Genomic DNA, 11,099 nt, shown 5'->3' with positions numbered 1-11,099 from the left:
TATGTCAATTTATTATTATTTACTATTTACCTGTTTGTTTATTATTTAACTATACCTATGCATTTATTTATGTATTTTATTTGTTATTTACATTATTATAGTTTTTATTTATTATTTTATTATTATGATTTTTTTCGCATCTGACCTAGATATGGACCAAAGGGTCTCCTGTCGGCATGCCCCGCCTTTGTAATCCTTTATAATACATGACCTTTTCGTTTTGATGGAATAATTATTTTGTAAGAAGATTCTGGAACCACACAAGTGACCTGAACGAGCCGCAGGTTACTGACCGGTGACCTAAACAAATTGTGACGTTACCATCACGCCTTAGGTCACTGTGACGTCATTATGTGACGTCATTATGATGACGCATGACTTCCCCCAGAAACCAGGTAGCCAGTTAAGGTACGCAGAGTCACAAAAGGAAATTGAGATTTGGCTATCTTTTGGCTTAACTACCCCTAACCTCTCTCTCTCTCTCTCTCTCTCTCTCTCTCTCTCTCTCTCTCTCTCTCTCGCTCTCTCTCTCTCTCTCTCTCAGTAAGAGAGAATTGCCAATTGTACAATGATTAATTATCGTTCGTGTAATCATAGTTCTTGTGCGATAGATATCGATATTGTACGGTAATCATCATCCATCTACGATAACTATCGTTCAGGAATGATGTTTATCGTTCAGTCACAATAGAGAAACGTGGAGATGAGGGAGAGAATGGAGATGACATTTGTCCGAATGATGACAAAACTCAGATGACCCATTTTGGGAGTGGGGGGCGTTTTGCACTTAAGTGATTTGATTTAAGCAGTCGCCAGATGATTTTATTTGGGGTGGGGGAGGAGGGGGAACAGCGACTACGAAATTGGGTCGTAAAGGGTCGGAAAGATTTGAGAAAAGAGGCCATTTGCCTTCGGCTCTCGTGAGTGAGACCGACCTGGGATTGACACAATTCGGTCACAGTGTCATTGACCCCCCCTTCGTGGTCTTGGGTCACGTGCAGGACGCGTGACTGACGGCTGGTTCCCTCCCGGATGAGAGCCTGATTTATCGTATCTATGGCCCGATCTATGGGCAATGTGACTTTGTGTGGACAAAAATAATAATGATGAATAAATATATAAAAATAAAGGAATAGGCGAATAATTGCCCAACAGTGCCGGGTACTAGCCTACAGTATTTACTAGTGATAAGATAAAAACAAAGCTCTATTTTCCTGTCTCACAGAGAACGTGAGAGATGAAGGCAGATAGAGAAGAGTGGGGGGATGTTGGAGAGGCGTGAGGGAACAGAAAAATGGGAAGGAAAATAGAAAATGGGATGGTGTGCGTCCATTTACCTAGTTGTATTATACGAGAAGGAGAACTATGCTCGTAGTGACCCGTCTTTGTATGTAATGTGTTTTTAAGTTCTTGTATGGTGTTTGCACACACTATTGTTTCGTCCAATTTGTTCCAGACATCCACCACTCTGTGTGGAAAACTTATTTTTTTCAGATCTCTTCTATAACTATCCTTTTTGAGTTTTGTCTGTGTGTGTGTGTGTGTGTGTGTGTGTGAGAGAGAGAGAGAGAGATAGTCTAAGAAACATTAAATACCATTGCAGACACCCAAACATAACCCATGACGTCACATCACCACTGTGCAAGTACTGTGCATCTTTCGCCATTGTAGAAGTCAGGTTTCATTTAAATTAACAAGAGTAAAGAGTGACTGTATAGAGAAATACATTGAATATCCAAGAACAATGGTATATATGCATATTATATATATATATATATATATATATATATATATATATATATATATATACCCCATCGTGTGATTTCCAATCTTACCACTTGTGTGTGTATATATATATATATATATATATATATATATATATATATATATATATATATATATATATATATATATATATAGTTGTTTGGTAAAAGTATGGATTTTGTCTCTTATTTATTTATTTTTTATTTATTCTTTATTTTTATGCTGTCCCTGTTTATGTGTGGGCGAATGAGCCATTGTGTTAGTTAGACCATTTTTCCCTTGCGATGTTCTATTTATACTGAAGGAAGCCATAGAGGCGAGAGAGACGCACTGTTGGTCGGTCGGTCCGTGGATAGAACATGTGAGAGCCTCCGGGGACGACTCGCCTTGCCCGGTCGATATTATGGAGTGAGGCGGTCATCGGTGGCCCTTGTTTAAGCTAAGTGACAATAACACACGCACACGCTGACACACACGCACACGCACACGCGCGAGCACACACACACACGCGCGCGCGCACACACACACCTACCTACACTCAGACCTCCCCATAGATCGGCAAATAATGAGCTCTGAGCTCACTGCCGTAGGGTGGTGTCTGGCTGTCTCGACAGAGACTGCAGCAGATCCGAGGTGAATACACACACCCACACGCGCGCACACACACACACACACACACACACACACACACACACACACACACACACACACAAACTAAACAGTGAAACAGTGAATGCCAGAACTATACATTAGTTCAAAGAATAAATTGGACGTGGAGAGTACGAAAATGGGCCACAACGAGCATAGCTCCCGTCCCGTAAAATACAACTAGGTAAATACACACACACACACACACACACACACACACACACACATACACACACACACACACAGACACACACACACACAGACACACAGACACTAATAAGATCTTTGCACTAATAAGACCTAAACTAGAGTATGCTGCAACACTATGGGCACCTAGCAAAAAAAAAAAAAATTCAAAGAGCAATGACAAAAATGGCACCTACACTACCAACTTTGACATACGAACAAAGATAGGAGAAATTACATCAATAAACACTGGAATAGAGAAGAGAAAGAGGTGATTTGTTGACCATTTACAGAATTATGAAAGGGATAGAAATTCTTGATAGAGACGACTTATTAAAATGGGACAGAAGAGAAACAAGAGGACACGAAAAAAATCTAAAGGACAGTTACAAAAGAGATTTGATAAGGTATAGCTTTCCACATAGAATGATTGATGTCTGGAACAAACTAAACAGAGAAACAGTGAGTGCCAAAACTATACAAGATGCGGAGAGATAAGAAAACGGGTTACTACGAGCATAGCTCTCGTCCCGTAAAATACTAGGTAAATACACACATATGTGTGTGTATATATATATATATATATATATATATATATATATATATATGTATATATACGTATATGCATGTATATGTATGTATATATATATATATATATATATATGTATATATATATATATATATGCATGTATGTATATATAAGTTAGTGTGCCAATATCGGCCAAATCTTTGATACCATAAAGTCTCGCATTCCAATGGACTAAAACTATAGTCCTACATACGAATTTTGGGGCCATTCACCTAGGTCTCGCGTGCCAGACAGAAACTCATTCGTGTGCCATGTTTAGCACGCGTGCCAAAGGTTGCCCACCCATGGCCAAGGTTTAAATGGCATCAAGTCGCCTTACACAAACATAAAAATAGTCGAAACGTGAGTTGTTGTTTTTTTCTGTCGACTCGGCGGGGATGACGCAAGACGACCTCTTTGGTCAACCAGGAATGACGCAACACCAAATGCGTCAGCGATAATAAACACCTTTGAAATTCTGGGCTGTGTTTCCTACTTATGTAGTTGGCCAATATGCAAGCTAGGGGGAATACAGGTGCCCTGTATCAGGATTTTATAAAATAAGGAATTCTTTGCGTGTATAATGTAATTAGATACAATTAGGCATGCATACGAACGCACACGCATATATACATATATATATTTATATGTATATATATATATATATACATATATATACATATATATAGATATATATATATATATATATATGTATATATATATAAATACATATATATATATATACTTCTTGCTTCTTATGCTCCCAGGTAGGCTTTCAGCCTGTCAGTCGGGCCAGCACACGTCTCCAGTTAGTCCCCTCAAATCTCTCTTCTTCCCTCAAATCCTCTATTTTTCCTAATCCATTTGCCTCTTAAGATTTCTTCAACTCCATCTTTCTATCTTTTCTCCGGTCTGCTTCTCGATCTTCTACCTTCTGGTCTCCAGTTCCATCTTTTCTTTGCAATTCTCTCTTCATCCATTCTCTCCACGTGCCCAAGCCACCTTAGTTGTGCCTTTTCTATTTTGCTTCTAATTTCATCATTTCTAATTCGATCTCTTCTGGTTTTATTTACTATTGCTCTTAACGTTTTCATATCTGCTGACTGAATTCTGCTCCAATCTCTTGATGTTAATGTCAAGCTTTCAGCAGCATACATTAAAATCTATACCAAAACTGATTCAAAAATATTTTTCTTTGCCTCCGTATAATATATATATATATATAATATGTGTGTGTGTGTGTGAGAGAGAGAGATATTTACCATAGTCTTGGATCACGTGTTGGACTCGTGATCGACGGCTATTTCCCTCACGGAAGAGAGCTCGAGCTCATATATGACCGATCTATGGGTAATGCTGTGACTTTACATGCACACACACAGAACTCCCTACCCACGAGAGTTGGAGTAACGACTCAGCGCAGGGGTACTGAGATTAATTCAGCCCTGGGCGGGATTCGAACCCTGATCACCGTAGTGGCGGCCGGGAACTCTACCAACTGCGCCAGGAGCGTGCACGGCGGGACATTACAACGGAAAAACTGGCCATCTATTCCTGCAACTGACAACTAATAAATGGGATGTTACTTATGTGAATTAAAAGCTAATTTAAAAACTGATTGGAAAATTATTTTTTGACCTGATAATTAATACGCCATTACTGAGTCCAGGATGAAGGCATCGAACTTATATATATATATATATATATATATATATATATACATATTTATATATATATATATATATATATATATATATATATATACATACATACATATACCAAGGCTTTTTCCCCCTTACAAGGGAGGTAGCCAAAAAGTAAAAGGCATAAAATCATTTCTACCCATTCCATCCCTAAATACACTCCACTCCCCTCCACCCTTCCTCCCATCTTAGCACCTCCTGGATGACGGGTCATCACTGCCCTGGGTCAGAGGCAGTGTCGCAAGTCACAGCACTTCCACAGGATTAAAAAGTGTAATGAGGAATAGACATTTGGGAATGGATGCTAAGAGGAGACTGTATGAAGGAGTGATTGTGCCAACAACACTATATGGAGCAGAAACATGGAACATAAGAGAGGAGGAGAGAAGGAGTTTTAATCTGTTTGAGATGAGGTGTCTGAGAAGTACGATGGGGGTTACTAGGCTAGATAGAGTGAGAAATGAGGAGGTGAGGAGGAGAACAGGGGTGGAAAGGGAGTTGGGGGATAGGGTTGATGAAAATGTATTAGGATGGCTTGGACACATGGAAAGAATGAGTGAAGAAAGACTAGTAAAAGAGGTATGGAAGGCAGATGTGGAAAGAGTGAACATGAGGGACCGTCCTAGGATGAGATGGATGGATGGAGTGAAGGAGGCTTTGGGGAAGAGAGGAATGTCTGTTGAAGAAGGACGGGAGAGGACAGAAGACAGGGGTGAATGGAGAATGGTTGTATATGGATGATATTGTGATGCATGAGGTGGAATGGATGGGGGGATGGGGGTGAGGTAGTATGTGTAAACAAAATTTGACGCAGCCCGAAGGGATTTCTCCCCGTCTTCTCCTTTTATGCATGGGGGGACGGAGAGGGGGGTCGCCGATTTAATGAAGCGGCCTTGCTGTGGATATATATATATATATATAGACGACAGACGACCAGATGCACCGTGGGTTACGGTTCCTTATTTGAAAGGGGCGTCTCAGGTAGCGGCCAGATTGCCTGAGGAAACACGGTGTGGAAGTGGCACATAAAACTAGAAATACACTGCACGGAGCCCTGACCAAAGTTGAAGACACAGAGAGGCAAGCGGACCGAATAGGGGTGGAAGGACTGTGAGACACATTATGTTGGAGAAACTGGTAAGAGATTAGCAACCAGACTGCAAGAACACCAGAGGGCTGGTGGTAGGAGGGACAGTTGAGCTATTCTAAGGCACTGCGAAGAAACAAACCCTGAGATGGATTGGCAGAATGCGGAAGTCAAATACGGAGGTAGCGGAAAAAGTGTCAGGTTATTCCTAGAAGCATGGGCTAGTGATGAAAATAGTGTCAACAGGTGCATTACTTTAAATCCAATTTACAAGAGAGCGAAGGACAGGCTGGAGAGGAAACATTCATCATATATATATATATATATATATATATATATATATATATATATATATTGTTGTGTGTTTTATTTGTGTTATTACGACGGTAATTTGTTTTTGGTGTGTGTTTTGTATTATTAACAGTTTATTTATTTAAGTTATTAACGGTGAGGGACTGTGTTTGTCCACTCCATTGTTCCATTTTCTTTGATCTGTGGCAATGAATGCTTAGCGGGACATTTGTTCCACGTGGTGCGTTTTAGGTTATCGGATGCATTGTGGTACGTCCTAGCGTCGCATTTTTCAATCTTCTTTATATTTTCTTGTTCATTTGATCGAAAACTCTGCATGTTTGTTTTAGGGATGTATTATACATTCTGCATTATATTTTTTATTTTTATTTTATTTTATATTTTTAATCTCCCGCATTAATGTGAGTCAGGTTCACATGTTTAGTTTACAAGATTGCATTTATTAGTTGTGACACTAATGATATTATGTGAATTATGAGTAAGGGGGTTCCATTGGGAGTTATTTTCTGGTTGTACCATGTCTAATTTTTTTTATATGTTCTACTTGTGTTTTTTCTGGAATGTAACGGTTGCTGGGGTTACCTGTCCCAGTGTACGAAGGAGACCCCCTTTATATAGATTTCCTATGGCTACCACTGTATCACCCTGAAGACGAACACCGGACAAGGTTCGAAACCTCGGAATAAATTGGCAAACGACGAGTCCAGCGTATACTTTCTTCCAGTTATATATGTGTATATACATATATATATACACACACACACACACACATATATATATATATATATATATATATATATATTCATTAGCACACATTGAACGCACAGAAAATTAATAAGTAAATCAAATTTAGTAATTGGTACAATTTGTATCCACATATGTATTCTTGCGTTCATCTCGCTCTCTAGAATAAAAGTGATATTATGAACAGTAAATCACACTCCCTTTTTTATTTTTAATGATTATTATTCTTACCTCTCATTTTCAATTTTGAGTGTAGGCCCTATCTTTTGCAGTCCTACGAGATTTTTTCATCATACAATTTATTTTACTTTTTTTTTCTGTCCTATTTTCATTTTCATGCCGCATTAATAATTATCTCAACTGTTTAAATCAAGTAATATTCACACCATCTTGAATTACTTAGGACAAATTATAAATTGTTTCTTCAAGAATGTTCCAGAATTCAGTGGAAATAGGCAATAGCTGATGTAAGCTCGGTAAGAAGTAAATTGCTAATTTATAAATTTAATGTCTCCTTCTCCCATTTCCCTTCATTTCCTTGTCCCCTTTCATTTCCACACAGAGAAGTTTATTTAATTTCTAAATTCTGTTGTTTTATCTCTGGTTGAATGAAAAATCATTAGGATAAGAAAATAATAGTTATCCCCTAATACTGTCTAAAGATTTAAAGAAAACGATCTTGGTTTTCTGTAAATATTTTTATCCTTGCATATATATTATTTTATCTTTAATTCATTTAACAACTGTATACACCAGTTTTGGTTGATAGCGAAACATAAAATACATTTATGATAATTAATTCTAATATATTTAAATAAAAATCGTCATAATCCTAAGAAATTACTTGATGCGTCATCACATGAGTGGAGTTGATGGAAGCCACTTGTTGATTCGCACGCTGCGTAGAGGGTCTGTCCTTCGTCTGGCTGAATAAAATCACCTGACGGCAGGCAGAGCAAATTCACAAACGTTGAGTGGTAGTTAAAGGATTTTTTTTCAGACCCCTGACAATGTGAAGTTTTATCGCTAATATCTTTATATATTTGCCGGCGTATAATTTATAGATAACACAAATTTTGGGGGGCTTGGAATTATCGATGATCCATCACGCCTCATAGACCTCTCGTTCACAGCAAGATGGAGTTCCCATTAGTCTTGACAAGGCCGGAAAGAGAACTCATACTCAGTGGGTCCCTTCCCACTCCACTTCACATGACGTCATGTTGCCCCATCTCGCGATATTTTGACGGGACGGTCGGGGGCTATTCGAACCCTGGCCGCGGCGCAGAGGTTAGGAACGGCATACCCCCCTGAGCAATGGCCCCGACCGCTGTTCACCACAAAACCTAAGGTGACTTGGTGACATCTTTGTGTGTGTGTGTCTATGTATTCACTTTGGTCTTTGGATCACGTGTTGGAATCGTGATCGACAGCTATTTCCCTCCCGGAAGAGAGCTCAGAGCTCGCATGATCGATGTATGGGTAATGCTGTGACCTTACACGCACACACACACACACACCCAACTCCCCGCCCACGAGGGTTGGAGTAACGACTCGAAGCGCAGCAATACTGAAATATCAGCCCTGGGCAGGAATATTTTCAGTATAGCTGCGTGCGCTCGCGCGCGCGCGCGTGTGTGTGTTATACAGCTTCCTCCCGGTATCATCACTACAATGGTGGCCTACCGTGGACTCGCCGGTTTCTGCGTTCGAACAGTTCTTGACTATCGACAACGTTGAGGTCTGAGCGGGCTCAAAAAATAAAAATAAATTAAAAATACACACACACACACACACACACACACACACACACACACATATATATATATAAGTTGGTGCAGTGGTTTCGAAGTCAGGGAAGGGATCCTTTCAGAAAGAATTTTATTGATCCTTAAGTTAATCGCAGTTGAGCTTGTTCATGTGCTAATTTTGATTTTATACACGATTTTATCCTACGTTATGACTTTATTTTATTTATTCACTCTTATATATCATTTATTGATTTTTTATACATTTTCTTTTTGTTTGTCTATTCATTTATTTATTTTCATACATTTTCTTTTAATTTATCTATTCATTTATATGTGTGTTTTTATACATTTTCTTTTTGTCTCTTTATTTACATAAGAACGCATTTTCTTTTCATTTATATAAGTAGTTTTATACATTTTCTTTTTGTTTGTCTATTCATTTATTTATTCATTTTTATACATTTTCTTTTTATTTGTCCATTTATTTTTACACATTTTCTTTTTATTTGTCTATTCATTTATTTATTTATTTTCATACATTTTATTTTTATTTGTCTATTTATTCATTCATTTATTTTCACATATTTTCTATTTATTTGTCTATTCATTTATTTATGTATTTATCGATTCAAGGGCTTGGCAGGCGTGGCTTTGCCCAGGAAAACCCCAATCCTTTAGCCCTCACGTCCCCAGGAAGCCCCAATAAGGGGAAAACCCTATCGACTGATAACAGAACCACGAACTCTACACCGCCACATAGGTAGTACCTATTTTGCTGCATGAGCTTTATGCGGTCCGGTATGCGGAGCTTTTGTGGCACCCCTATGGACCAGAGACACGTATTGGAGGCCGCGTCATTTCAGTGCGATATATTGCCCAACGTGGATAAAGGTGCTGGCTCAATGCTGACGAAATATTAATTTCTGAAGGGGCATTCACGCGGTCAAACGGTTTGTCAAACAAGTGTTTGTAGTGATGTTTGACCGCGCGAATGGGATATTTGGTTGTCAAACACGTTTGACAAACGAGTTTAACAACCTAACACCCCATTCACACGGTCAAACATCACTTCAAACACTTTGACAAACGTGTTTGACAATCAAATACTCCATTTGCATGGTCAAACAACACTTCAAATACGTTTAACAAACGCGTTTGACAACCAAACACCGCATTCACATGGTCAAACATCACTTCAAACACGTTTGTCAAACGTGTTTAACAACCAAATACCCCATTCACATGGTCAAACGTCACTTCAAACACGTTTGACAAACGCGTTTGACAACCAAATACCCCATTCACATGGTCAAACATCACTTCAAACATGTTTGTCAAACGTGTTTGACAACCAAATACCCCATTCAAGACCAACCGTTTGAACGTGTAAATGCCCATCAGTCCTCTACTAGAGTCCACAGTATTTGCTCAGTCTGTCGGTAAGACGATTTTCTTGGTGAGCCGATCTCGGCAGTTCGATCCCTCGTCCATGTGGATGTGGCGATCACTGCTGCCCAAAGAAACCGGTCAAGATCATCGGGTCGTCCCGTAGGTATGTAGTCCAGCCTCAAGTGAATTCGGCGCTTATTTTCAACCAAAAAATCAGAGGGTTATTTCTGTTGAGAATCGCCGAAATTGGAAACTCTCCGATTTTGGGAATCGAAGGTCTTCCGAGAAATTTCACCAAAATGTAAAAAAATAGAAAAAAAAAAATATATATATATATATGTGTGTGTGTGTGTGTGTGTGTGTGTTTAGTATCCTTTTTTCGGAAAGTTTCGTTTATTTATTAATTTATTTATTATTAGATTTATTTGTTTATTTGTCTTAATAATTCACCTATTTCATATTAAACAATATCATATATCATTTTTTTTAAATTTATCAGTCATATATATATATATATATGTTAATATATATATATATATATGTTAATATATATATATATATATATATATATATATAAAGTATATATATGTATATATATATATTACAAGCCGCGGGCTTCGACCTTTCCGACTTCGCCCGGGGGCTTGGCTGCGCAAACAGCGGCCTTCGGCCGCAGCGCTCCGCGCTCTAATCCCACGATAGAGATCCCGTGTTAGGGTTCCGCCCCGAGGCCGAGGCCGAACCCAAGGGACATTTTTTCCTGGTCAGTTCAAGGGAACATGGCAACCACTGAGGACTTGCGACCACTGAGGACTTGCGGCCACTGAGGACTTGCGACCACTGAGGACTTGCGACCTTTGAGGACTTGCGACCTTTGAGGTCTTGTTACCTTGGAGGACTTGTTACCTTGGAGGACTTGTTACCTTCGATGAAATTCTCTTATAGAC

This window comes from Oratosquilla oratoria, chromosome 20, assembly GCF_046742065.1.
Source record: "Oratosquilla oratoria isolate Oo_2021 chromosome 20, ASM4674206v1, whole genome shotgun sequence".
Taxonomy (NCBI): Eukaryota; Metazoa; Arthropoda; class Malacostraca; order Stomatopoda; family Squillidae; genus Oratosquilla; species Oratosquilla oratoria.
Note: the sequence above shows the minus strand (reverse complement) of the source record.